The 27760-nt window shown below is 42.5% G+C and overlaps 1 protein-coding gene and 1 long non-coding RNA gene across 2 annotated transcripts in view; both read left to right on the top strand.

The window, feature by feature from the left end:
- LOC135298652 (uncharacterized) lies at window positions 1-27281 on the top strand. Its single transcript, XR_010360686.1, has 2 exons — window positions 1-2321; window positions 26915-27281. It is a non-coding gene; the product is annotated as an uncharacterized LOC135298652 (long non-coding RNA).
- The window catches only part of FAT4 (FAT atypical cadherin 4), a 124772-nt gene that overhangs the window by 7389 nt on the left and 89623 nt on the right, over window positions 1-27760 (top strand). The gene's annotated exons all lie outside the window — the stretch shown is intronic.

Here is a 27760-nt window from a genome sequence, read left to right on the forward strand (position 1 = left end):
CTTGGTATGGTTAAAGAAGAGGGAAAAACAGTAATAGGATAGTCTTAACAATGTCTACGTGATTACTCTTCATTGCCTGCTCTGCCCTGGTGCCAGAAATCATCTTAATTGCACCGTGGCATGTGAGTGAACCACTGAGCATGGGGAGCTGCCCGGTGCTAGACGTGCTGTCTGAGATTGGCAAGAGAGCAGCGGGAGTAAGGATGTTAATAGATCTTTTGTCTAATACAGACTGCAGCAATGGGTTTGGGTGACAGATACCTGGTGTGAAATAGAGATATTTACAGTTTTGAAACAGTGGCCCAGCTTTGTCTTGCCAGCAGGCAGTATAAAAGAAGAGCAGGCTTGTGTGAAACCACTTGCTCTAGGAGTGAATTAATCCTTGTGCTTGGGAAGTGGTGTGATTTTCCCCCTCTTAAATTCTGTCACTAATTTATTTCTAAAATAATGTCAAATATATGGAAAAGATCCACCTAGTGCCCTAACTGAGGAAGAAAGTGTCTTTTCAATACTCCTCATCCATCCCTGGGGTTTGCCCTGTGGAATCAGACTGAAGACACAGCTCCCAGGGCTGTATGTAGGTGCTTTGTGAACAGAGTGTCCAAGGGCAGAACTTTTCAGTGGCAGGACTGTGGGGAATCCTTGCTGAACCCAGAGCAGCTGACATGCCTTGAAACTGAAGGGTTCTGTTATTTTCAGTAAAGTAACAACAAAAGTTTAGGAAACAAAATGTTTGTTTGCAGTTTGTGGTTTATTTTTCAATCACTAGCCTTTTATCTTGTGTATGTTTCCGTGTATGTTGTTACTATATGGAAAGAAAAGTGGTGGTGGTGGGATGTGTGTCAGGAAAATGCAAGTAGTGAGGTTAAGCTTTCTTCAAATACTAAATATTTGAGATTCTAAAGAAAACTTAAGTGCTTCTTCCAGTGTACTTTACAGCTATATGGTAATTTTGGATAGTAGTTGTTGAATCTGAAAGCTTGTTTTTTAATTTTATTTTTTATCCTATTTATAATCTATAGTGACAGACCAGATGATTTGACATTGTGTGAATGTGTTTGGTGATCAGTCTCAGCTTTTCCCCCTGTTGTATTAATCATTAGGCTAATACAATCATCACTGTTGATCTCATGTAAAAAAGAGTAGTGTAGGTGTCCTAAAGGGGTCCCTTCAGTTTGCCATTCTTTGCCTTTTTTAATGTTTCTGCTGGGGAAAAAACCCCTCAGCAACTGCTAGACTCCTTTCTCTTGGCTCTCCAACATAAATCCTCTTTTAACCTTTTAGGCAGGGCTGAGGGTTTCACCACCAAGATTTTATATTTAATGTAGAATGACTAATGCCTGCTGGCATCACTTGCACACCTCATGACTCCCCTCAGCCCTGCCTCCCCGGACAAGGACTGCATGCTGCGGGATATTTTGGGTGGCCTTGTGTTGTACCCTACTTTGTGTCTGGCAGCAATAATACCTCATCTTCTGTGCTGTGTAACCAAGGATTAAGAGGAATTAGACAGGATCTCCAGTTTGTGTGTTTAACCCTTCAGGGGGTGGCTTCCTTGAAGGGAGTTGTGGCCCTATGTATGTAATTTATAGGTTTATGTATCATCTATGCCAGCTGAGAGAGGGTAACACTTTGGGAGGTGAGCTCCTTGTTCAGTTCAACATCTTTCGTATACTTTAAATAGGATCATAGCTCCCAAGGAAGGGAGGAGAAGGGTGTAAATGAGGAAGGTATATAAGCCTCAAATGAAAGATTTTGTGGTGGTATTGATTTGAAAATGGAAATACATGGAGAGGCAGATCAATGGTCCTGTTAGTGCTTTTTACCTGGGAATATTAATGTCCTCTCAAAAGAGGGGGATTGTCTTCATTTGCAGGGTGAAATGGGACTCTGGGTTTTCTTCTGCACTGCATTTGTAGCTTCATCTTGGGAGTGCTTCATGACTGCTGTGGGCACACAGTTTGTGGTGATTGGGATGGGACAGCTGAGCTTCATCCCCAGTGGGCACAGCTGTGAGCAGCAGGTGAGCAGCACTGACAGCAGTGAGCCAGGGAGTGCCCAGGGCACTGACCAACCACCAAAGGAGCAGAGGGCACACAGATGTAGTGCATCAACATCAGGGGATAAAAGGCTGGGCTGAAGGACAGGAAGGGCAGATGCTGGCAGCCTTCTCAAGTGGTGTGGTGTGACTGTGTGTGGGTCGAAGCCTTCTGGGATTGTATGGTGATATTTTGTGTATTGTGGTCATCTCAGCTGAGACATATTGACATGGTTGGGAATCTTGGACTTCCAAGCTGGGCAAGTGTTTCTTCCTTATTCAGGTAAGATGTGCAGATTTCAGACAATGTTTGGTAAAGATCTGGAAATTAAGGAAGAAAGGCAGAGTGAATGGCCCTGGCCTGCTAGAAAGACAATCACAGGAGGGTTTGCCTTGACTCAGTAGGAATTGCAGCCATTGCCTAGGATTGCATGGTGTAAACAGCTGATGTGGAGCTTTTTGTCTCAGCCCAGGCTGTGTCCTGTGGCTGAGCTTGCTCTGTGTCACTCCTGCATCCCTTGGCTGGGTACTGCTTCAGGGGTGTCACTCTCCATCCCATGGAGAGGGGAAGAGGTGACCTGGTGGGGCCAGACACTGAAGGTGCTCCTTCTCCAGCCACCCTGGCTAATGTGAGGCTTTAAATTTAGTAAGGGAGTTACAATCCCCCTTCAGAGAAGTCTTATCTGGCATGTCTCATATTTACCAGTGCAAATAAGAACAATGGGGTTCTCCTTGTATTCATGCTATTTATAAATCAGTTCATTCTTTAATGATACATGGCACATCAATTGTTGCCTCAAAAAGGAAACTGCTTATGAAACGTTGGAGTAAACAATGAAAATCTGCTGCCTTGTCCCAGCTCCAGAGACGCTTTTTTTCTTTTTTTTTCTTCCTAAAGCTGATATTGCTGATTCTAAGAAATGTGTAATTATTTAAGTTGCTGCTGTCATTTGCATGATCTGAAAAAGGATCTCTAAGCTGTCCTTGAACTAGAGTGGGAGATGAATGTTCCTTATGTGGAAAACTATTCAAAACCAGTTTGTGTGTTTTGGTTCGAAGTTGGCCCTTTTTTCATCCTCTCTAATTTCTTTAATGAATCTGCCTTGCTACATGTTCTTAATATCTAGAATTTCTCATTTCTTTGCTATTTTAGCAGCCTTTGGGCATTTTTGCATGTGAGGTCACCTAATAATTTTTATGTTAAAAATCACTAGACTTCTAAAAACAACATTCTTTATTATGGAAAATATTATTTTTCATGCGTCTCTAGTGCAAACACTAGAAATAATAGCCAAAAAAAAAGGGCAAAATTTTCATGTGCTTATTTTTGCTAAGTGTTAAATTCTTCATACAAATCTCCAAATGGTTCTTGTGTCCTATGGATGTTAGTGAGTCCTTTTCCATGTAAAATGATATCCCCAGGGCTGAGGGAGTGCAGTGTTCTTTCCATGTGTTGGGTGAGGTAAGGAGTTGCTGCCCATTTGCTCCAGGAGTTGGTCACCAAGGCCCTGCTTTGCCCCAGTAAAGATACAGCTGAGGTCCCCAGTGTCTTTACTGGGGTAAGACTGTGTTGGTGGTGCTGGCTGAGGCCTTTGCTGTTGTTCTTGTGTGGTTTCTGTGAGACTGCACCTCACCAAAGGATGCTCATTCCCTTTTGACTGGCAGAAGTTTCCATGTTCTGAGTCTTTCCAAGTCTGAATTGCCACTTCCCACCCCTCCAGGAGCAAGGTGTCCATTTAATTTATATCAAAGCAAGCCCTTGGCATGACATAGTTCTGCTGGTACAGTTTGTTTTAACTGTGTCTAGACTAGGGAGAAGCACTGCTGTTAACTCAGCTTGGTTTCTTACTCTGTGCAAGACTTTGTGTGGAGATGAGCCCTAGCACACTCGTGTCCCAATTAAAAAAGGAATTTGTGGTGACTAAAGCTGAAGTGAAACAAAGAGTTTTCCTCACGTGTTCCCCAAGTCTGGAAAAGCAATGCTAGATCAGAATGATGCATCGGTGCCATACTGATTTGTTTCAGTGAATTTATAGCCTGGCTGGGCTTTGCCAAGAATAATACCAGATACGTTAGAGAAACTGTGTCTTTGTTTTACTGCGACGTTTCTCTCTATTCTAATAAATCTTATTTTTAATTAGACCCTCAGTCTAGACTGTCAGGCAGGTTTGTTTTTACAGTGCTCTATTTTTGTTTACTTCCTCACAGCGAAAACATTCCAAAAGGACAGTAGAACAGATGGAAACTGATAGCCATGATCACACTGTAAAAATACATCGAGCTACATTAGTTAATGCAAAAAAATTTCAAAGGGCCTGTTATGAAGTGGTAATTTATGTGCCAACAGCTAGGCAGAAAGTAATGGAAACAAGAGTTTGCCTCAGCATTTCATGTCTGGAGCCATCACACATGCACACTGATGGTAGGTAGGCTGTGGCTTGTGTTGATGCAGTCTTAATGAGTGACCTTGATCTTAAATAAGTGTGCAAGGGTTCTGCTGCAGTTAATGCAGCCATCCAGAGCTACAGACAGAAAGGCATTCAGCAGCTCTGAGGCTCAGACAGGTGGAAGGAGCTTTGGGGGCTCCTTTTGGAAAAGAGCATCTTGTTGCAGTTCATCACCTTCCAGTCCTCTACACTCTGTCCCAAAGGTGGCATCATCCCGTGGGCAAGTTTGGGGTCCCTGCAGTGGCTGTGTGAGGATAATATGACTCCTAAGATCCCTGTGAAGCTGATTGGATTCTCTAATAGAGCTGAAACATGAAGATAGGGTTTTTCTCACAGATGTTTAAGTGAGATGAATGGGAATAGGTTTGTGGTGTGCCATATACTGAGCCTTATAAGTAGTCCCTCTCCAACTCTCTTCTAGACCCTTTAGGTGGTCTGAAGTCTTCCTGGACTCTTCTCCAGGCTGAACAACCCAGCTCTGTCAGCCTGTCCTGACCCAAGAGGTGCTCCAGCCCTCATGTCATCTCCTCCTTATTAAATTCTGCATGAATGGCACTGATAAAACTGATGAGCTGGAGCCTTTGTGTTTTACAAGTTACTTCTGACTCCTTTCCAGGCCCTTAGTTGGATCTCTCTTTTATGGGACATCTTAAGAATACGGAGCGTGACTGTCTCTGTTGCTGACAGGAACCAAGAGGGGATTTATGAGCTGGGTTAGGACAGCAGCTGCTTTTGGAGGCCTCCATCACCAGATGGAGCCTCACCAGTCATTCCTGTGCTCCCTCCTGGAGAGCAGAGCTGGACCAGCAGCACCCATGTGCGCGTCCTGCCTTTGGGAGCAGGCTCTGCCATCCTGCCAGGGGCTTTCTGCCAGGTGTCACGTGTGGAGCTGCCCTGGGCTGGGTCATAACTCTGCTCTGATACTGCTGCTGATCCACTTCTAAGTTTATCATCTACTACTGAAGCAAAAATTAACAAAATACAACTTTCAACTCAATTAGTTATGCTAATGAGTGTTGGTTTTGGTTAAAAATAAAGTTTTTTCCTCAAGGATTTCTTTGGACACTTTGAATTTTAATGCTTCTGAAGCCTTTTCAAGATTTTTTTTTTTTTGGTCTAAAATATAGCTGAGAATTTAAGGTTTTAAACAAGTGCTTTGTACCTAGTTGTCCTCTTTGGGTGTTAAGGCAAGCACTTTTTTGGTGGCTGCAATACAATCTAGGAGAAGACTATTAGTTCTAAGAACATGTGTATAATGTTTCACCTACCCAAATGTGTAGTTCTCCTTCTGGGCTATGAACAGAATTTATATCCTACTTTTACCAAATTAATTTAAGTAGCATCCAACACCAGATAGCGCTGAATTGCACAGAGCCATGCTAATTGGCTTTCAGAACAAGAATTTGATCTGCAGCATCCTGAAGCATTTGGGGAGAGAAAAAAATCCAAGTTCACATCACAGGGCATGTATGTGTATTAGGACAGAAAAAACCTCTGCTTTAAGCTGGAGGGGTATGTTTGCCATGGGCACTGTGCATGGGGAAATACATGATTCTATTTCTCTCCGAGTGTACTAGGACATAAATTGTTCCTTGGGGAGAGCTGAGCTGAGTGCTTTTCATGTCAACTCCTTTCTGGATCATTTTTGATAAATTAAGAGAATTCTCCTGAAATAGTTCAGAGGAAAAATAAATAAAATAAATAAGATGCCAGAGCTGTGCTGCACATCTGTAGTATATGTTTAAAGCTTGACTTTTCCACAGGGGTTTTCTTCTATAATATTACACTTCAGGGTTCCTGGTGTTTTCCCCATTTTCATTCTTTATTCTTTTCAATACAGCATTTCTTTTTAATCTATCAAAGTGTCATGCTTCCTGAAATATTGAAGACATGTTGCTGTTGTGAGGCTGTTCAGAAACAGAAGGCAAACTTGGTGGTTGTACTCTTAATCTTTTGAGACCTGCATTTCTGAGTGTATTTAAATGCCTTTTTTTTTTTTTTCCTGAGCATGATTCTAGTCCCTTTGCAAGTTGCCTTATAAATGTTTTTGTGCCTGCTTGCTTTGAGGAAAGAATTTGAGCCTTTATGATTTCAGTGAACACATTAATGAAAATCCAGATTTTTAACCCCAGTAGGGTCATGTCAGATTGTCTGGAAACTAATTTATGGTGGTGGTGATTTTCTTACTGCTGTTTTCTTTCTTCAGCAGTGCTCTTAGCTCCTGCATTTTAGACTTTTGAGGAATTAGCCTGTTTTATTTTAGTTTTACCTATACATTTCTAAACTCCAGATAATTCCTATGGTCAGCACTGAAAGTTATGAGGGTTTTTTGACATCTGTTTGGTTTCTGGGCCAAGCTAGCAAGTGGGGTTGCAGTTCCTCAGAAGGAGGTTAAGTGATTGTGTTGAGATCATAATTAATTACACATATGCACCAACACCTTGTTGTTTCAAGTCCTGGAATTAAAAAACTCAGAGCACTGCCTGACCCGCACCAGCAGAGAGGGGAGGAAGAGGGAGGGGACTTTTTCTTGCAGGGCAGGATGATATGGGGTAGGAGCAAGCTGCACACATGCCTGCCAAAATGCTTGGATCAGACTAAAGGAACACAGATGGCTGAGGCTGATAAAGGTGTCTCTTATTGTGTTGGTTTTATTATTTTTTTTTCTTCTCAGCAGTGTTTTGAGTTTGTGTGTGAGGGACGGGTGAGGGGGGGAAGACAACTGCATTGTATGATGTGTTTATTTTGATACATTTTACAGTGTAGGAAAGGAGTTGTGTAAATTCAGTACTCCTCAGCAGGATGCCAAAGGCTGGAGCTAAGCCCTCCTTTCAGGTTTCTGTAACAAATGAGCAATAATGGATCTTCAGGGATTTATGTCATGCTGTCCAACCTTCAGTTCTTATCTGCTAATAGAAAAATATCCATCCACTGCCTAAAGTAGCTCCTAAAATCTGGACTGAGAGGCCTTGGAAGCACGTGGCTGCCTCTGCTCATAACCTGCTTTCCTCTTACATGGCCCCTTTGTGTCTCCTGGACCTCCAGGTGGTTTACCACTGTGATTATTTATTTATTGCCGTGCTTTATGGTATCCGTTTGTAAACATTAGGTGCATGTGTGTATGTACAGATACAGATACATTTCTACCCATGTAGAAATAAATGTCCTGACCTCCAGGAAGGTGGTGCCCAGCTCTGCCTCCAGTTTCCTTGGAGGAGGAAGCCAGGCCACCACAGGACAGGAATGTGTTAAGGACATAACAAGTCCCACAAACTCTAAATCTGGGCAAAGCCCGGTTCTTCTCAGCATTTGTTATTTATTGTTCTAGAAGTTAACTGGTCACTGCTATCTGGAAGTGTCATGCCTGAACTTTAAAGCTGCTTTCAGGAATAAATCACTGCCAGCAGATGTGGTGGCTGTTCCAAGTCTGTCAGAGCTGTTCCACCCATGAGCAACACCATCCATCAGGCAAGGCTGAGGAGAAGGCAGTAGAAGCAATGCCTTTTTCCCTTCCATCTATTTAAAGCAAAAATTATTTTTAGAGAGGCAATTTCTTTAGAGGGCCCTAAGATTCTTGTCTTGTGAATGATGGCAGTAGTGTAGCTGGATATCTATCTGCATGGTGTTCTTCCCAGTGAGCATGGAAGAAAAATGGTACATGAGACTTCACACTAGGGCAAATAAATTTCATTTTGAATATATCTTTCTTTTCAATTTGCAGTCATTAAATTGAATTATCGCAGTTGTTTTTCATGGAAACTAAGATATTAAAAACCTAATTGCAAAGCCATGCTCCTAATGGTGTAACGAAGCTTCATCCAAATTGGGGCTACTTTGGTCTGTTGTCTTCTAGATCCTCTTTTTGTCCTTCCTTGATCATCCCGCATGTATGTGTTTTTAAAACACCCGTGGAAATACAATTTACAACAGTAAAGCTGCCCAAAACTGATGGAGGGAGAAGGTCTTTAATTTTGAGATTTAGTGGCATAAAAATGAATGTGCTTTTCTGATGCCATGAGGTCCCACGTGTACGAACAGTCTCTTCTAAAAACACACCATAATATTATGACTATTAATTGTGGCTACCACTCTACAAATAGAAAAATAAGTGCTTTCCAACTACATTCCCATTTCTTAAAAAAAAAAAAAAAGCCTCTTTGTGCAAGTAAGAAAATGCTACTTTTCTTTCCTGTGAAAATATAACATTGTTATTACAGCTTTGGCTCTCTAATGGATGTGTGAGCATGAGAATATAGACTATATGACAGAAATTATTACTAAACAGTGGACTGGCTTTCCTTTGAGTTGTGCTAATTTTCCTTCACTGTAACTGTATTTTATTCAGTTAAATTGCTCTTAATTTACATTGGTGTAACCAAGCAGAAAACAAGGCCTCAAGTACATGAGAAGGACCTTCTGTTTGTGGAAATGAAAATCTATATTGAAAGTGACACGGGGTAAACACTAAACATCTAACAAAAAGCTTGGCCCTTGCCAAGGAAATAAGGAAATCAAGACTTTCTGCAGCCTGTAGTTAGGCACTACATGGCTGGAGCTCTGTGGAAAGGAATAGAAGGCAATGGTGGTAGCACAGCACTCCAAGGAAAAGAACCGAGGATAAATTTTGCTTGATGGGGAGCAGTTTTGGGGGAGCCTGGGTGGGAAAAGTCAGGCTCCAGAATGTAATTTGTAAACAAACACACTGCTCCCTGCTCATGTAGTTGCAAGTAACTGAGCATTAATTTAGAGGCTTTCTGTTGTGGCGTAGTTTTAAAAAGACAAAAATTGGCTGTTTTGTCTGACTTATGTAGGTACTTGATGTCCACACAGGGACCTGTGTGCCTTGCTTAAAGTAAGCCACTATATTTGGGATTTGGCTAAATTTCAGTGTAGATCCCATAGTAGGTGCAGGTTTCTGTTTGTAGTGGGAATAGCAACCAGCAAATCCTTCTGGAATGCTAGAGAGCAGGTTAGTGGTGACAGGTCCACCTTTCTGAGGCTCCAAATTCACCTGCAGATGGAAGGGTGTGAAATAGGCTGTGTGAAATTCAGTGCTTCATAAATACTTAATCATGTTTAGGTGGCAGTCTCCTGATAAGAAATTCAATTTACTCATAGTTGTTTTAAATTTTCATTTCAGAAAGTTGTATTGGAATGAAAGAACTGCTTTTAGTGGGCTGAAATGTAACTTTCACCACCACTCCAAAATCAATTTTATTATGATTACAGCAAGTATCCGTGTGTGTATTTCTTCAGCTGTGTGTGTATTTCTTCATTTGAAAACCAGAAGGCTGGTGTTTAGAATAAAGGATTCTGAAACAGAAACAGTGCATTCAATTTCCTTTGCAACTTCCAGAGACATTGATTAATTGGGACAGTCAGCATGGCTTGCTTTTAGAAAGAAAAAGCTTAATCATTAACTAAATTCTTTTTCTGTCCCCCCACTGAGCATATAAAACAGTTATAAAAGAATGTAGAAGAGGCACAGTTGGAGTTGTTGTTGTTGTGCACAATAAAAACACAGGCAAATATTTCACAATCTAGTAAATGTAGCCAGAAACATTAATTTCCATGTGATAGCTATCAAGATCTTAATATAATCATGTGTGCTCCAGGTCATTTGATGGTTTTGGGAGAGAAAAGCTGTCACTATTTGTGGATTTTAGGGTAAGTAACACCTACATTGAACGATTTAGCAACGCTTCTTTTTGTGTTTTGCTCTGCTGGAATTGCAAACCAGGGATTTGATAAATTTTTACCAGTTCTAAGCCAAATGACATTGCTCTAGCTTGACATTTCTAAGTGCTTGGTGAAAAGTAGCAAGGCTTGAGATGTGCCCTTTCCAAGATGAGACTCTTTTGTCATCTGGGGAGATGAGAACTTTGTCCTGTAAGTAAGGGAATTCTAACCTTGTCCAATGCAATTGACAATGGTTATCATATTCCACTTGTAATTCCATGTTGTTGGTTACCACCAGCAATGATTGCATTTTGCTGAAAAGTGTAATTATGTAGCTCCTGAATGAATCCTACACGACATCCAGGGTTTTGGAGAAACTGATATGTGTGGGACGCTACAATTTTTACTCCTGTTCAATAACCTCAGTTGCAATTCTCTGCTTTTAAACCAGGGGTCTCGAGAGAAGCTATTTTTGGAAAACTCTGCTCTGTTGGGGAAGAGTTGTCCTTATGTTAGCTGATAGCACTTGGTAAAATTGCTGTGATTTTCCTTCTCTCTTTCTTCTTCTGTCTTTCTTCTCTCTCTCTTCTCTCTTTCCTTCCCCCCTAGTCATGTGAAGGAGAATAGTGTGATTCACCACAGCTTTACAAGTACAAGAGTTTATGTAATGTAGTGGCACTCTTGAATCCATTTAACAGATGTTATGTATAGATTTAGGTGAAAGTTACACCAGGCTTTAATTTATATGTTTTGAAAGATATATCCTATGTTGAACTACTTTATAAATATGCCATTGGAGGCTTACACCGTCAATGCCCATCAGCAGCTTCCAGCTCAGTGTTCTCATCCAATAAGTCCCCTAAAAGTCATTTTCCCTCTAAGATATTAAGCTCAGCCAGTGGTAGTTTCCCAGTTGCCAGCTTGCGCATGGCTAAGCATTTGAAATTCTGTTTTATCACCACACAGGATGGCATTAGCTCTCTTAGAGTGTGTGAAAATCTCGTCAGAAAGATTTATGGCTTCAATCCCAGCCTAACATATACTTCTGAGGGACTGTTTGTGTTACAGGCTGATAGGTTTTGTCTGGCTCCCCTGGATTTGGAAAACATTGGTGGGATGGTGACATGCTGATGGGATGGTCTGGTGGTCTCTTGTCTTGAGGATTTACTGTCCTTTGAGGAATGTAAATTCTACTCCAGGCTGGTTTGCATTAATTTTTAGTGATGACAGTGGCTCTATTTTCTGAAAATGGCCTGCACTGGACATTGGTATAAAAGCATTCAACAGGTTTGGAGTGTCTGGACAGTCTCATGGGACTTGGTTCCTTTCTTGTGTGCTTGTTTTGGGGTGGGAAGGGATTCCTGTGCAAGGCTGACCTTGCCCTCAATGGGAAGGGCCCCCATACTGTGTCCTTGACATAACTGGAGCCACAGAATAACCCATTTTCTTTAGGATTTTCTCTACACTGAGCCTTCATCTATTCTTGTCTATAAAATTCTGTTCTCAGTCCTTATATCTTTTTTCACAGTTACACTAAACATTTCTTTTTAATCAAACAGAAAGTTGTGCTTTAAATTTTTAACAACATAACTTCTGTGTTTAGCAGCTATTCTTTTGAAGCCAGAAATGCTGCAGCGGTTGGGTTTTACCTGTGCCTTGCAACAAACCTGCCAAAAAATAAGAAAGTTTTCTAAAGATTTAGTTAGTGGTGCAACAGCTGTCTCATCCTGAGAGGATAATGGATTCCAGGAATGAGTGGAATGAAGGAATGTTGGTTCCAAGACAGGCCAGGGTTGTCCGCAGTCCCAGTGGTCCTTGAGGATGAGCACTTGGCTGTTTGCAAAGGGATTTTCCCCAGCATGGAGGGCTCCTGGTTGAGAGCTCTGGCAGCAGAGCAGCTAAACACCCTTGTGTTGTGTAAATGTCCTCTTGCAGGGTGTAAAGACCCTCCTGTGGGAGAAATAGGGATGCAGGTTAGGGCAAGGAAAGGGGATGTGTCACCTTCCCCAGGCAGAGATGGAGCCTCTGGTACATTTAAGTACTTTTACTGTAGAAGACAGCTACTATTCTTTTCTCTTGAAATTCTAGTCTGGTTTTCTCTGTCATTGGTGGCACCCATGGGACTTACACTCCACTGTTAATTTCCAAATGTTAATCATCTGTGTGTTTGAGTAATCATTTGTATTTATTGTTTTTGTTTAACACTCCTTCCTGCTCTGTTACTGGCAGCGGTATTTGATTTATTTCTGTGATTAATTCTTGCCACTTTGAAATCCACAGAGCCTTTAAAAAAAGAAGAAAGAAATCCTAACAATAATAGTAGCATTCAAACTCCTTTATCTTCATTTTGTTCCAGTGCAGTGGTGGATATTCCAAATTCTCCATGGTAATAGAGAAGTATTTCAGAAGCAAATATCTTGCCAGATCTTTGCATTTTCACTACAATTATTGCTAAGGAGAAAGAGTACTTTATCAGCCATAGGCTTTGTAGCGCCAGAACACGGACGTTTCAAGCTGATGCAAATGAGAATTCTCTTTTCATTGTGAGTTTACTGCTGAAGCAGTGCAATTTTTTTTAAGAACCGGGGTTCTTTTCTTAGAAAAACTTGCCTGGCATCTCCTTGGTAGGCGAGCGGCGCGGGGCATCCCCGCGGTTCCTTGCAGGCGGAGCAGAAAGGTCTCCTTCCCTGGGCCGGCTCTGTTCCGCAGGGATTATGTGCTCTAGCTGTGATCCCTTTGTGTGCCGCATTCAGAGCTCCGCTGCTCGGGGCTGTGGTGCCCACGGGGCCACTGTCCTGCTGACACGCAAAGAGCAAAGGCAGAAAAAGGAGCGGAGCGTTTGGCTGCTGCAAAGACAAGTAATTAACCAAGGATTTTTATGGATTCGAACCATAGAATGGTTTGGGGACAAGGCACCCTAAAGACCATCCAGTTCAACTCCCACAGGGATGCTTTCCACTAAGACCAGGGTGTCGTTGTGTTCGCAGGTCCCAGGACGAGGGAAGAGATGAATCTGACTCCATATCTCTTAGAAGGCCGATTTATTATATTATGATATTATATTATATTAAAAAGTGCCATACTATAAAGAATAGAGAAAGGAATACATCAGCAGGCCAGGAAAAGAATGAATAATAAAAACTTGTGACAGACAGAGTCTGACACAGCTGGCTGTGGTGGGTCACCAAGTAAAAACAACTCACATGAGACCGATCCAAGATGCACCCGTTGGTAAAAAACCTCCAGACCACATTCCAAGGCAATCAGATAGTTATTATTTACATCTTTTTTCTGAGACTTCTCAGGAGAAAATCCTAGCGAAAGGATTTTCATAAGATATCACAGTGACACCAGGGTGCTCAGAGCCCCCCACATCCAGCAAATCAGTTCAGCATTTATTTTTTTCTTGGACATTTGCTGGTCTCAGGTAGACATCTGTAGGATTCAGGGCACCCTTGATGAAGGGGAGAGAATGATGAGGAGGCATCTGACTCCATCTTATCAGAAGGCTAATTGATTACTTTATTATGCTATATTATTCTGTATTTTATTACACTATATTATAATACATCTAAACTGAATCTGCCAAGCACTCAACTCTGCACACCACTGCACTCCTCTCTCATTGTTTTTCCTTTCTCTGAGGTTCAGAGAATGTGAAACCCAGAAATATTATTGGGAGGAATTGTGCCATGCTTTTCTCTGTGAAGAGGAATGTGGCCACAGACATCTCCCACCTTTGGTGTCACATCTGGCCTCCACTGCAAGCCGGGAAATAATTTGTTGCTCCTGGAAGTTCTGCCTGATCCTCCAGTGGCACGAATAAGGGTTTGTTCCTACACTGTAAATCTTACAAAATCAAGAGTTTGGAACTGCAGAGCTTCTCTACATTAATCAAAGGCACATTCGAGTTGCAATAACAAGTACATTGTTTTTCCTGTGATAATGTTGTGTTTTTATTGTTTCATCCCTGTAATTTAATCCCATAACTGATATTCTGCTTTGGTCTGAATTTAGAATTAGCACTTTTGTCATTAAACTGGTGTAATATGTGTTTGTTCTACTCTGAGACTTTATGGGATAAATACTACCCTTTCAGAGCAAATATTTATCTAATTATTTATTTATTTTAATCTAGTCTTTTTATACTAAAAATAACTCTTGTTGAGTAAGGGGTAGTAATGAATGCAGCACTGTCCTTGACCAGGCTAATTACCAGATATTTCAAACTAAGGATATTCATCAAGTAAACCCATGAAAGAAGTGATCTAATAAAAAAATTATGTTTAAAGAGCTTTCATCTCCAGTGAGATTATTTGCATGAGTCAGTTGAAAAACATTCACCTTTGTTCACTGACATTTAAGAAGTAAGTAGCTTGGAGCTACATGTTATGTTGTAGTTATTTAACACTTGTTTAACTACCAATTGCTTTGTCCGCAATACAGAGGATTAATTCTGGAGAAGTTATATATGATAGCTAATTTGATATTTAAGACTTCCTTAATTGCTAGGGTAAAGGGTTACTGGCAGTGAAACTTTAAAAGAATTGTTATGCCAATTATTAGTAGTAATAAAACCGCCTCCATTCCTTTTATTAATATGGCATAATATCTTATTAAAAGTTTGTGCACTCAAATTTTGCCTGCAAGGAATGTGACACCAGGGCAGACATGGAATCCATCCTCTCCAGTATAATGCAAGACAGAGTGCATGGAATTGTCTACATTTGGATTAATGTATTAAGAGTCTACTTTTTTTTTTTAAATTAAACTGCTCCCTTCACCTTTGATGGGCATTCCTATAGGATAAGAACATGCATGTTGGGTGGAAGAAGAAACTAAAAATCTGTTTCATGCATTTGTGAGAGCTGAACCTTTATGAGACCATTGCATTTGGGTCTGTGATGTATGTGTGCCCCTGTGTCAGCTAAAAAAATATGTGTAGAGGAGAAGGAATTTTACCTCTCCTTACAGAGAGGAAAAATTTTCAATGAAAATTTCATGTTGACAGATTACTTTTTGAGACATCATTTTTTTGTGGATAAACATCTCAATCCAGATGAAGTTTGGACCAAGAGTGGAGGATCACAGGCATGGGTGGAAATGGTTATCATCATTATGTCATCACCTTTGAAGTATTTTTATGGCTGGCACTGGAGTTTGTGTTGCTGCTGTGCCCCGAAAAAGACGGTGTGTCTTCCTAAGGGTAACGTTTGGATAACTGTTGAATGTTCCTTATGATGTGCTCCTCACAGCTGTGTGCCGTAGCCCAGGAGAATTACCAGGGAAGCAGAGAAAGGCCACTGCAGGGAGGGATGAACTCGTGGTGCAGGTCCACAAGGCTGGGCTTGAGTCCCAGCACGGGCTCTGTCACGCTAAGGGGATTACTTGGTCTGCGCCGCGACAGCTCGCCCAAAATGTGTCGGATGTGTTGGTCACCTGTTAGCTCAGGTTAGTGAGCTTTACGTGTTTGTGTTTGGCAGGTTTGGAGTACTGGTGCTGCCAGTTTTTTCCCCTCTGGTTTGAGAGGTAAGTCACCTAGCAGCACACCCTGCAGGGAAGTGATCTATGCCTGCGTCTGCCCTGTTTGCTGGGACCTGCTCCCTAAAATCGGAGAGCCCCAGTGTCTGCTGCCCATGGTCATGTCTAAAGGAAGTTTTCCATCCATTTGACTTTTAAATACTACTTTTAATTAAAGGATTACTAAAGACTCAGTTAAATGTTGTGCTGATTTGCTGCTCAGTGTAGCTAAAGAGCCCACATAACAAGCATATAATCTCAGTACTGAAAGAGAACCGTCTGTGTGGGTAGTGTTTGTACTGCACTGTTTTGAAGCATAATGAAGACACTAGAATAAGCAAACTGAATTGTGACTGCCTTCTAGATGGTCTTACTCAGTTCTGAAAGCTCCCTGCTTGGCTCTGAAGCATAATGTTAACCTCTAGAACTGTTCAATCCATATTACAGGATACTTTCCTATTATTAGTGATTGTTTCTAGCAGGTGGTTCCTACACCCAAAGGATTTTTGAACTGGTGTGAAAGGCACAGCAAATACTTGAATAAGGAAAAAAGGAATGAAGATGCAGGAGTAAAGATTCAAAAGGATGATGTCTATGGGAGGAATCCTTGCTGCATGAACAGGGAGAGCTGCCCAGACCTGCAGGGGGTTATGTGAGGAGGAGCAAGAAGTTTTAGGCACAGAACACCTGGTGTAACTCCGGAGACAGAACCAAACTGGAGGTGATGCCTGTTGGATAGAAGTGATGGTGCCTCGGGTGAATAAATATGTTAAATGACCTGTGACTCAGGTCGCCTTCTGATTAGTGACAGTTGTCATGTGCATGTAACTTATTTTCAGTGTCTACCTGTATTTTGGCACTGCTGGTATGGATAAACACCATTTCCTAATGAACCTTGTAAGGTATTTTTTATCATCCCTGTTTCATTGCGTGGGGACATTAACTTCAAAATAATATTTCACATATTTCATTCAAAGTTTGTCTTAAACTGTCCCAAATGAAAGCAAATGCTTGGTTGTCCACACAGTATAAAGGAGATTTGGAGATTTTTGTCTAATATGAGCCTGCTTCTAGAGACATAGTCCAGTTTTGTTCTTGTGAGCTGCATGGGGTTACTCATTTCTTAGAGGCAATCAAGTTTTTCTTACTTAACTTGCTGTTGACAAGTGGCTTTTTTTAAACGTAATGCTCTTAGAAGGTCATTTGACTTTTGAGGTTTATTCACGTTGTTAGCCCAAACACTAAAACCTTGTGTCCTTGGGTTCTGATTAGTGACACTTTAATAAAGTCATTTGAAGTTCAGTAGACTGAATTTTCCACCTTTTCTAATGTTTCTATGGTCACAGGGAAGCGACCTGTATTCAATCTTTTAAATGCAAATCTTTTGAAAGTTACTGTGCAATTTTGTGGACCGGGCTTCTTCATGGGTTACAGAAAGCCCCCCTATTTTTAAAACAGCTACAGCAGTGTCTTTTCTCTTTCTTTTCTGTTTTCCTCCTCTCTTTCTTTCTAGTGATGTGACAGCAATTGACTAAACTTGGGTCTTTTGGGATAACAAAGGATAGAGAAAAATCTTAAAGGTTTTTATTGCCTCACTTGTTTTTTGGCAGGGCCAGGACAGACGAAGGCCTTTCCACTTGATTAGATAATAAGGCTAACATAGTCTTTGAGTGAAAAATATCTTTGCATTCTGCTCTTCTTTTTTCACCAACCCCAAAAGAAGGGGGGGTGGCGAAGGAGAAAACTATGCCTAATCAGCAACAATTAAATCTTTCATGGGGAACTCACTTCGGAGGAATTAATGCATTTTGTATTGCCTAACAACTTGAGTGAACATTAACAACACGTGAGAACTGAGAGGAAGAAAAATTATGGCTTTTTTCTTCCTTTTTTTTCTCTTTTTTTTGGTTCTTAAGGAACAGGGAAGGGCAGGTCATTGACTTTTGATTTTCATGGGAAGATTGACTCCGGAGCGCTCGCATATCCAGGAGCGGAGCGAGGGGGCATTGACAGCTGGGCTTTGGGGAGGGGGGCTGCAGGAGCAGGGATGGCTTGTTGGGGAAGAACAAGGGAAGATGGAAAACAAAGCCCAGAGAGAGGGAACAGTGGCTGCAGTGTCCCGGGCTGAGGGGCCGCTGCTCCTTGGTGCTGGATGTGTGTTGTGCTTGGACTCGCCGAGCTGTGGTGGAGAAATATCAGTATAAAGAAAGGGGCTGTCCTTAAGTGGGGAATAGTCTGCTGTGAAAGGAGCTGGAGAAGTTGTGCCGTGTCCCTCCATGTGTGCTGTGGAAGGGTAGAGAGGGTGCTCAGTCAGCCCTTTCACACCTTCTCACTGCTGAAAAGCAGCTCATGCCAAAGAAATCTAGGAAGCCAGGTGTGTTTTGCCAAGATTTCTTAGTAAGTTCTACAAGCTAAGAACAATAACTAAAGGTGTTTTTTTTAATTAATATTTTCAGTACTTCTTTCGTCTGGCACCTGCTTTGCTTGTACTCTGTGTTAGAAATAATCTGGATGCTGAGGTGAGCTCCTGTAAATAGACCAGGCCACCTATTACCCCTTTCCAGGTTCCTGGATGTGGACCTATGGATATTCATCCGCTCTTGTCACCCCCTCTCCATAAAGGCAATAATGCACGCCCCGTCCTCTGCTCCTTGTGACCCTCCTGCCTCTGCCAGCACGTCCCAGACTTTTTCCTCCTCCTCCTCCCTTCACCCTGCGTGCTCATTCCCAAAACGGTCACAGCCCACAAGGCCTCGAGTAGTCATTTGTCTCCTTTTATCCCATTAATCCCGTGTCTTTCTCATCCCTCCCTCTACCTCTGCCATTATTTCCCACCCTCACTGCATGCCAGCAGCTCTATCCCCAGCCAAGTTTTCCTCTTGCAGTGGCTTTTCCAACTTTTTCCTCTGGAGGGTTTTGGTCCCTTTTGAGCATTACATGTGGGATACAAGATTGTTATTCAAAGTAAATATTTTTTTCCCCTTAAGAAGTCCACACTTCAAGTGAAGATGCAATTCATTATAGCCTAATCTCGTAAGCTATTACGAGGCAAATTAAATTTGTGTGTGGTTTTGCAGGTAAAGGAAGCATGGAAAGAGCCAAAACAAACAAGTTTGGCCCTTAGCGCTAACTAAGACAGGGCTGTCTCCACTCCTTTAGGCTCTCACCTTGGCACCCAGGCTTTATTTTGGGGCTCCAAAATGTTGATACCATTTGGAGCAGCTAAACAAACCTCTTTCCTTGCTCAGGGTCCCACACCTGGTTGTGTGACCCAGTTGTAAAGGTTTCACCACTGCATGCTGAAAAACCACCACCTGAAATCTCAGAACCATTTCCTTTTTTCTTTCTTTTTTTTTTTTTTTTTTTTGGTTTTCACCACTTAACCAAGTTTTGGCAGCAAAAGCCTTGTCGGCTGCGTCAGAAGTTTCTTCATTCATTTAATTCAGGTCATTTAGAGCTGGGAAACTGATTGGAAAATACTGAGAAATAATAATTTCCTTACCCAAAACTAACAAAGAAACGGTGAGGAAATGAGATCTGCTAGCTGTGTGCTCCTGGAGAGCAGGGTGACAAGAGGTGATGGCTGGGTTTTTCCTTCCACTCTCCAAGTACAAAGGAAAGGCAAGGAGGTAGGAGCTGTCTGCTAGTAGCTTTTTTCTGACTCACAAACAAATTACTGGGTTTTTAAAAAAAATATTTCTCTCTTTTTTTTAGACAATTTAGCACAGTTTCACTGAGCATGACTTCACAGATGACAATGCAGTTAAGTACATCTTCATTGCCTGATCTTAAGGCAAATTTTCATTAATTTTGAATTGCCTGCCTGTAGTGGGCTGGTGAATATGTATCAAGATATGCAAACATATGAAAGCTGTTTGTTTTATTGAGATGTGCATGTGATGTCCCTCTGAGAAGTGCTACCTCCTTTAATAAGCAATACTTTTTAATGTTTATTTTTGGCTTTTTAACAAAAATTGTTTTGTCATTAATTGCTCAGCTGGTCTTATGAAAGTATTCTTTAATTTTTAATTTTTTTTAAACTCTTGTGAAGTCCATCAGCTGAATTTTGGTTTTTAGAGAGCTGAGGTTCCTTTCACACATGCAACAATTACATTTACAGAGTTGCTTAATTTACAGAGTTGCTCTGAATTGGAACTGTTCTCTGCAAAGGCACAGAACAGCAATCCAAGGCAAAGTCCCTGGTTTTTGATGCTGGCTGAAAGCAAACCGACCCACACTGCCCAGCATCCAAAAAACCCTGGGGTTAGTGCTGCACAAAGATCACTATAGGAAGTGGCTGAGTTGTTTCTTTTTCCTTTCCTAGCGCTGTCTTTTATCTGAATCCCCGCTTTGCTTGTGCTTTAGAAGTCAAATGAGCAGAAGAAATGCAGTAGATGATTTGAGATGTGTGTGGGAAGAATGGGAGCTGAAAGATTGGCTTTCTGAGGACTTCGCTCAGTTCCTGCCATCCCAAAGAGACCGCGGGGAGGTTATTCTTCCTGACTGCATCTCTGCAGCAGAATAATTGCTTTGAGGATGGTGCTGTGGAAAAACATTTACTTCAGATTGTCTTTGTTTTATTGGTGGTTAAAAAAGATGAACCAAAAAAAAAAAAAAGGGAAAGGCATGCAGCAGAGGGTAGGGAATTGGTTTGGCTAAATTAAAGGGTTTTTTGGATAATTTAATAGGCGTAAATGGCATCATGAAAATCAAACAGAAATGTGGGCTCCTGAGTTTTAATGAATGTTCTGTGTTTCACAAAGTGGCAGCTGTGAGTGCTGGAACATTGCTGTGTGAGCTCCTCAGCCTGGGTAGGAGCAGGGGTCTCTCTGTGCTCGGGATGTGGTGGGGCTGAAAGGGTGCAAAGCAAGGAGAAGGATCAGGTGTCAGAAGGCCCTGGTGCAATGAAAGCTCAGAGCAACTGTGTGGGCACCACAGGAACAGGACTCTGGCAGCAAGTGGCTTCTGCCTGCTGGAGGTACCCCTTACTGGGTATTTTCCAGCTGGAAGATCCGTGAGCAAACCTCGATCCCATGAGGAAAGCTCTGTGCATCCCATGGATCTCCATAGCACCTGCTGATCAAATGCTGTCCTCAGCTTAGACCTAAGGTGGCTTAATCAATTAGTCCTGGGAAGCAGCTTCCTGCTGTAATTGGTCTGATCTGTAATCTTTATCACCTCGTCCAGCAGATTATCCATTTTTAGCTGATTTGTGGGCCAGCAGCCATGCCCACGCTCTCAGGTCACTCCCTCTGCTTGTGGTGTTCCTATAGCTGCCTCCTTCCTTTCTGGCAGTTCAGTGCCTCTCTAAACTCACAAGAAGAATTGACTGGAAAAAGAACATCAGGTCAGGAGAAGATGATGTTTGAGGGTTCAGAGAAAGCTGTGTGTTATTGCTGTTCATTCAAGCAAAAAAAAGAAAATCTGCTTTCGTTGAATCCAGAGCTAATGTATGAAGATGACAAATTGTGGCGCTCCATGCTGTAGCTAGACAGATGTGGTGCAGTGATGCTGCATAAAGTACAGTAACAGCTGAAAAGAACTGAAGGCACAAAAAGTGAAAAATTAATTTGTGAAGATTTTGTATTTCTGCAGGCAACTGCCATTTTCATAACAAGCTGTTTCATAACACTGTGGCTGTTACCCAGCATATTTCTTAAGTTGTAGCCCTTTGTCTGAAGTGGAATGAAAAATTTCTGATCCAACCAGTTGTGTATATTTAGTGGAATTATTCCAACCGGACAGTTAGGGTGCAAAGTCATTCCTAGACATTCCTAGATAACATGATTTCCAATTATTTGTCACACCTTCATTTCTGTCCCACTATAAAAAGTGAGAGTGTTTTCACTGCCATCCTCCAGGCTCCAGACCTCACTGCTGGCCTTTTTCCACCCCATGCTTTCTGACTTTTGGGAAGTCCTGGGTATTTTATATTTCTACCCTTTTCTAACCTCTTGCACACTGAAAGGGTGGAATCTCTGATTTATCACTCCCATTGTTTGTATTATGCTAGGCCTCAAGTAGATCTATTCTCTGTCTTCAGCTTTTATTACTGATAGTTTTCCCAAGTTTCCTGGTACTTTTTTTTTAGTGGTTATGTGGTTGGCTATTGCAGAACTGTAATTTTTCTGAAGTCAGTAAAAATCCCATTGCTGTTGGTTGCAATTAGGATTTCACGATCGTGATGAACAAGCTGATTCTCTCTGTGTAGTTTCTCAATTTTTTTCCTCTGTGCATTATGAGAATAAAGGTACACATTGCTCCTTGCAATTTGGGATAGGCAACTGAGCTGATGCAGTTCTTGTAAGTTAGACAGCTTTTATTTTCAATGCATGTAAGTGATTAAGTGGCTTGGCAGCTGGTCAGTGATTGCTTAAGGACCGCAGCATCTTTCAAATGGAAAACAAGCCAGTAATTTAGTGATATCATTGAGAAACATAACATTCTTTTAAAGCAGGCAAAGATGTTATGCACGAGGGACAGACATTATCCCTGCTTTTGGCCTCTGCTGGCTCATGCATTCCTATATGCTGCTTTGCTCCATGATAAGCAAAAATGAATGTTGAGTATTTTCTTTAACCTAGTGCAAACTTCCTTTTTGCCAAAGCCATCGGAGGCATTAGAGCACATCCACTCTGGAATTACAGACTCTTGCTTTGTGCTGTGTTAATTGGATTAAGTTGTTAGTGTTATCTCTTCAAGAGGAAGAGACAAACTCTCCCTGGCAGTGTTAGCATGGGACAGCCTGTTGTGTGAGTGGCTGGGCTTTGTTGCAATCTTTGGGGAGCAAGCTGGCAGTGGGGATAGATCTTTCCACCTATGCAAAACAGTACAGGTTATGATCCAGAAATCCTTATCATTCACAAGGCAAGATGAGCAGCAGCGTGGGAAGACACAGGCACACCAAAGTGAGTCTTCTGAGTCTCACTCCAGTGCTGTCCTGTAGGTTTGTATCATTTTTAATTCCTACTGGCTTTTTTACTGACAGTGCTTGTAGACCAGGGGAGGGCGATCCAGTATGGACAGGGGAATTTCTGTTCTAGCTGCAAAAGCCACCTTGTAGTTGTATAGTGTTGCTCTAATTGCATACTGTTCATTTTCAGGACTAAAATGAATCACTGTCAGGCTTGTACATAATTCCATGTTTGGTCCTAATGCAGTGTTTGCAGAGCTTGTCTTTAACCACACACACACTTGTTCCATGGGAAATAACATTTTCTCAAAAGTGGACAAGGGAAAGCTAACAAACAGTGTCTTACTCCGCTTTCCTTCACAGAAAGGCTTGGATGTGTAAATTGCCTTTTAGAAGGCACACAGCAGTGCAGAGCAGCCTGAAGTGTTGTGTGTTTTGGGTGGATGCTGCAGGTGCCAAAGGCGCTGGGGATGGCTGGCCCGGCTGCACTCCGTGAGCGATGGCCCACTGCGGCTTTCCTTACAAATCAAAGCAGCTTTCAGGTCTTGCCCAGCACAACTCTCATGTCCCATTATTCCTGTGAAGGTAAACCGGTCTAAAATTGGCACGGGCCAGCAGGCAAGAGTCGGGCTGCTTTGTCCAAGAGCTGCCTGCGTCGCAGCTGCTTCCTGCGATTGACGCGGCGGCATCCGGAGAGGAGCAGCCTGGCTGCGTGCTCTGTGCAGCGGTTTTGGTCTGTGCTCAGTCTCACTCACACTCTCCTTGGTGGGTGCTGTGCTCCCCAAGTGGATAAAAAGCCTCCTTGTCAGTGTCTTTGGGTTATTTAGGAGATGAGGTGGGTGCTGTGGCGGTTCTCCTGCCAGCACGCACAGCAGTGCTGCTTCCATACCCGCTCCTCTCCATGGCTTGGATCTTTCCTGTCTGTTTTATCCAGCAGTGAACTGAAAATACCAATTACTGGATAATTTGGCCTTGCTCGAGGGAATCAAAGACAAGAACTTGTATGTGTAATCTTTAGCAATGCCACGGCTTTGGGGGAGGGAACGATGATAGCTAGAGGATCCATTTTAATGGGATTTCAGATCACGCTTGCATTCTTTGCGTGGCTTACAGCTCCTTCCTTGGGCAGGGCAGGGCTGTCTGGGGGTGAGGGGTACTCTGTTCCCCCTGCCCATCAGCCTTGGAGGTGACCACCAGTGGTGTCCCTGCATCCCTCAGGCTGGTACCCAGCCTGGGAGCACTGAGGGCAGAGAGGAGCAGCTGACCGCAGGCGATTGGGCAAATCCCACTGAGGAATTCCTGTAAATTGAGCAGCTCCTTGTGGTCCAGAGAGCAGGAGTCCGCCTGAAGGCTCAAGCAAGCCTGATGTTTAACAAGTCACTGTAATCCAGCCCCTCAAGCATTATGGAATGCCACTCGCTCTGGTTTTGGTCTGTGTGATGTGATGTGTGCTTCCTTAAATTACATGGAGTTAGGGCATTAAGATAACTTCTATTTTTTTTTTAACTCCCCCCTAAAGGAAGGTGTTTCCTGAGAGAGTGCCAGAAAAATTCCCATTTGTTTGATAGGAAGTGTGTGTGATGTTAGGAGAAATTACAGCTTTAGGCAGTCAATGTTTGTGGAGAACAGTTTGCTCTTGAGGTTTCTTAACAGTACAAACTGTTAAGGCACACAAATGCTCAATAATGACAAATTGAAACCAAAAAAACCCTAATCATATAACTAGCAGACAATTTAGGCAAGAATTTGTTTCCTAAGCCCAGTACTTCCAGCTAGTAATTTGCCTGTAGTCTGGGATATCAGGGAACTGCTACCAGGTTTTTTTTTTTTTCCCCTAGTGTGGCAGATTGTATCTGCAGACTGCATTGGTAATGTATCAGTTTTGAACTGAGCCATGGGGTAATTTGTTCTGAAGAAAAACCTACCTTGTAACTGAGTCAGAAATGGAGAAAAAGCTAGAATTAAACAAATGGTTTTTCATTCTGTCCCACAGGTAGGAAGTAGTAAAAGAAAAATTGACTAAGAATGAACAACAAAAAAATTTTATACTCGCATTGCAGGGAAAAAAACCTAAAAAGTTTATTAGCTTGATTAAAAAAAAAAACAACCAAAACACAAAACTTGTTTTCAGTCCTATCTTTCTTTTTTACATTAACAAAATAAACTCTCTAGACCCTTCCCCCAGCTAATGTTATCCTGCACACAGCGACATTCAAAAGCCCATTGACAAGCTGCAAATGATGTGTGAAGCAAACTCCAGGATTAAGTTTATAACCTTTCCCCAGGGGGAAAGAATTTGGAGGCAGGAATGAATTTTGGGATGGTGAAACAAAAGGGTACAACTGAGATGGATCAGGAAAACTCACATTCATATTTAAGTAAATGAAAAATACCAGCCAATCCCAGTTTATGTGTAGTCCCAGGGGTTTCCCACACAGGTATATAGAACATTATTTTACAGATCCTTCTTGCAGGTTTTACTGCTTTTGCTAATGAGAAACCACATCTTTCTCTCTTCAGCTTTGCAGCTGGGATTTGGAAGCATGATAAATAAAATATAAATGGTAGAAGACAGAGGGTTGTAGCCTGTGGATATTGTTTGCATCTTGGCTTTTGAAAGGCATGTATCTTCCTCTTGGGGGGGTTGTCATTTCCCACTGAGTTTGTTGTGGGTTGGGTGTGAATAGGCTCTGGAGACCTTTAGACACTGTTAAATCTCAGCTGTTAATGAAGTGATGGAGCTAGGGACCTCCTTCCCTGCAGTAATCAAAGAAACAGCTAGCTCCTTCACCTATCCATAAGATTATTTCCTTTCGTCTGCCAGTATTTGTTTCTTTTGAGGGCATTTAGTCTTTGCTCCTCCCCATATAAATTGAGAAAAGTTATTTTAAGCAGCTCAGTGGGGGAAAGGCAGTCTTGTGACAGATTGTTCACAAAAAGAGGTCTGACCACAGGAGTTAACCCCTGTCACCCTGGCATCACTGAGGACCCTCCTAGTTAGCTGGGCCCTGATGACAGCGGGATGCCTGGGTGAGCTGTGCCCAGCCAGAAGTGTGGCTTTACTGGAAAGAGATAATTGAATGAAAAGCAACTAAAGGCCTGCCAGAACTGCTGCTTCTCCAAAAGGTTAAAAAACCCACAACCAAAGAACAAAGCTTGGGTTGTAAAATCAATAAGAGGCATAAATGGGTTCCTGGGAGAGTTATAGGTACTCTGAAGTAAAGTAAGCCTGGTGGGGTTAAAGTGGGGTTCAGCCATTGCCACAAAATGAGCTCATAGAAAATCATGGAATGGTTTGAGTTTGAAAGACTTTTTGAAGGTCATGTTGCCAACCCGCCCTGCAATGAACAGGGGCACCTTCCAGATCACCAGGCTGCTCAAAGCCCCATACAACCTGGCCTTGAATATTCCCAGGGATGGAATGTTTCCGCCTCTCTGGGCAACCTGTGCCAGTGCCTCACCCCGCTGATCATGAGCAGCTTCTTCCTTATGCCTGGTCTAAATCTGTCCCTCCAGGACAGCTGTGTCCTGTCACAATGGGCCCTGCTAAAAGTCTGTCCCCATTTCCTTTTAAGTTCCCTATAAGTCCACAGTGAGGTTTGGTGGTCTGGCCAGACCTGGCTTCCCAGCTTCCCACATGTTGCTCCACAGAATCTGACACTTGGGCTTTTGGCTCATTTTTGTTTCCTGACAGCACACTTATGAAAATGAAAAATCAGGATGACTTGCTAGTGGCTGCCAGAAAGGGGAGCGGAGAGCTCCTCTGTGAAGCTGAGCTCCATCAGCAGGACAATACAGCCGGACACACATTCCTTCCTCTTGCCAAGTTAAGATGTGTGCTTGGAATGAGAGGTCAGGCCCCTGCGTCGTTATTCCATCTGATGCTCTATTATCAAAAATATGATAAATTACTGTCCTCTTTTTGCTTGTGCCAGTCCCCTCCCCCTCTAGATCTCAGAGCCTTGGATCATATGTCTTCAATTTTAAGGACAATACCACCTTTCCTCTCTTTGGGTCACTGTGTGCTTTTGGCACTTCTGCTCCTTCTGCCTGGGCTGCTGTTTTTAAGAGAGGATAGTAGCTTGGAAAGCACAGAAATGTGTTCTTTCAGGAATTGAAGACAGAAAATATTTGGCAAGGTTTTTTTTGGTGAGATATCCTTTGGGAATATGATAGTTCAAAAGTAAATATGAAGGTAATAAATTCAGATTGACAGGAAAAAATTTTTAGTAAAAACCAGTCTTTTTCATATAGGAGTGAAGTTGGTATCATCTATCTTTTTAATTGCAAAGCATGAGTTCATATTTGTGTTTCCAGCCCTTCTCTCGACTCTCAGCTCTCACCGCCTGGATTGCAGATGTTCCTGCTGTGTCCACATCAGGGATGATGGAAAGAGGCAACAAATGACCTACAGAAACTAGCCAATTGAATTATGGAAAATATGCAAACACACATTGTCTTCTGCTCTTCTCCCAAGCAAAAAGAATTCCTTGCAAGCTGTAATGCCTCCCAGAATTTAAGGACTGGTGTGCTGTGGCTGATCCCTGCCTCCATGTGTCAGAGGGGGTGGTTTCCACTGATCTGATACCTGTTTGGTGCCTCCAGGAGGTAACCTAAAGGTGAAAGGCTGTGGGCCTCTCCCCAGCTGTTGTTCTGTCTGGTCCTTCTGTCAGAAATGCTTCTGTGGGGGAGAGTGGGGACCACAGGTGACATTCTACTCAGAGGTGGGCAGTTACCCTGAAGTGGGAAAACAGAAGAACAGCTGAAGGCTGTGGTTGTGTTTGGCACCCTGCAACAGCCTGGTCCTACACCCCAGCTATTTCTTCTGCGTTCACTGTCAAGCCCTGAGTGTGATATTTTGGGTGCATTTACCAAATACCATGGTCAGAAAGCTGGGTGGATTGTTGTGTGGGGAGGCTGCATGTCATCCTGGGGCTTTGGGCTGTGATATCCATCAAGCACTTACTTCTGTGCTATCACTTAAGCCCTTGCACCAGAAAACATGTACATTCCAAGGGCTGTCCTGTTTGTGTGTTGGTGTTGTTGCACCTGTTGCTATTGTCTGAGCCAGAAGGTGGAGGTGATGGCAAAAGCAGACGGAAGCCGTGGCCATCCGCAGGGAGATGTGGCAGCAGCCAGCTGTGAGAGTCCCTCAAGCTGGGA

This window comes from Passer domesticus, chromosome 4 (assembly GCF_036417665.1).
Source record: "Passer domesticus isolate bPasDom1 chromosome 4, bPasDom1.hap1, whole genome shotgun sequence".
Taxonomy (NCBI): Eukaryota; Metazoa; Chordata; class Aves; order Passeriformes; family Passeridae; genus Passer; species Passer domesticus.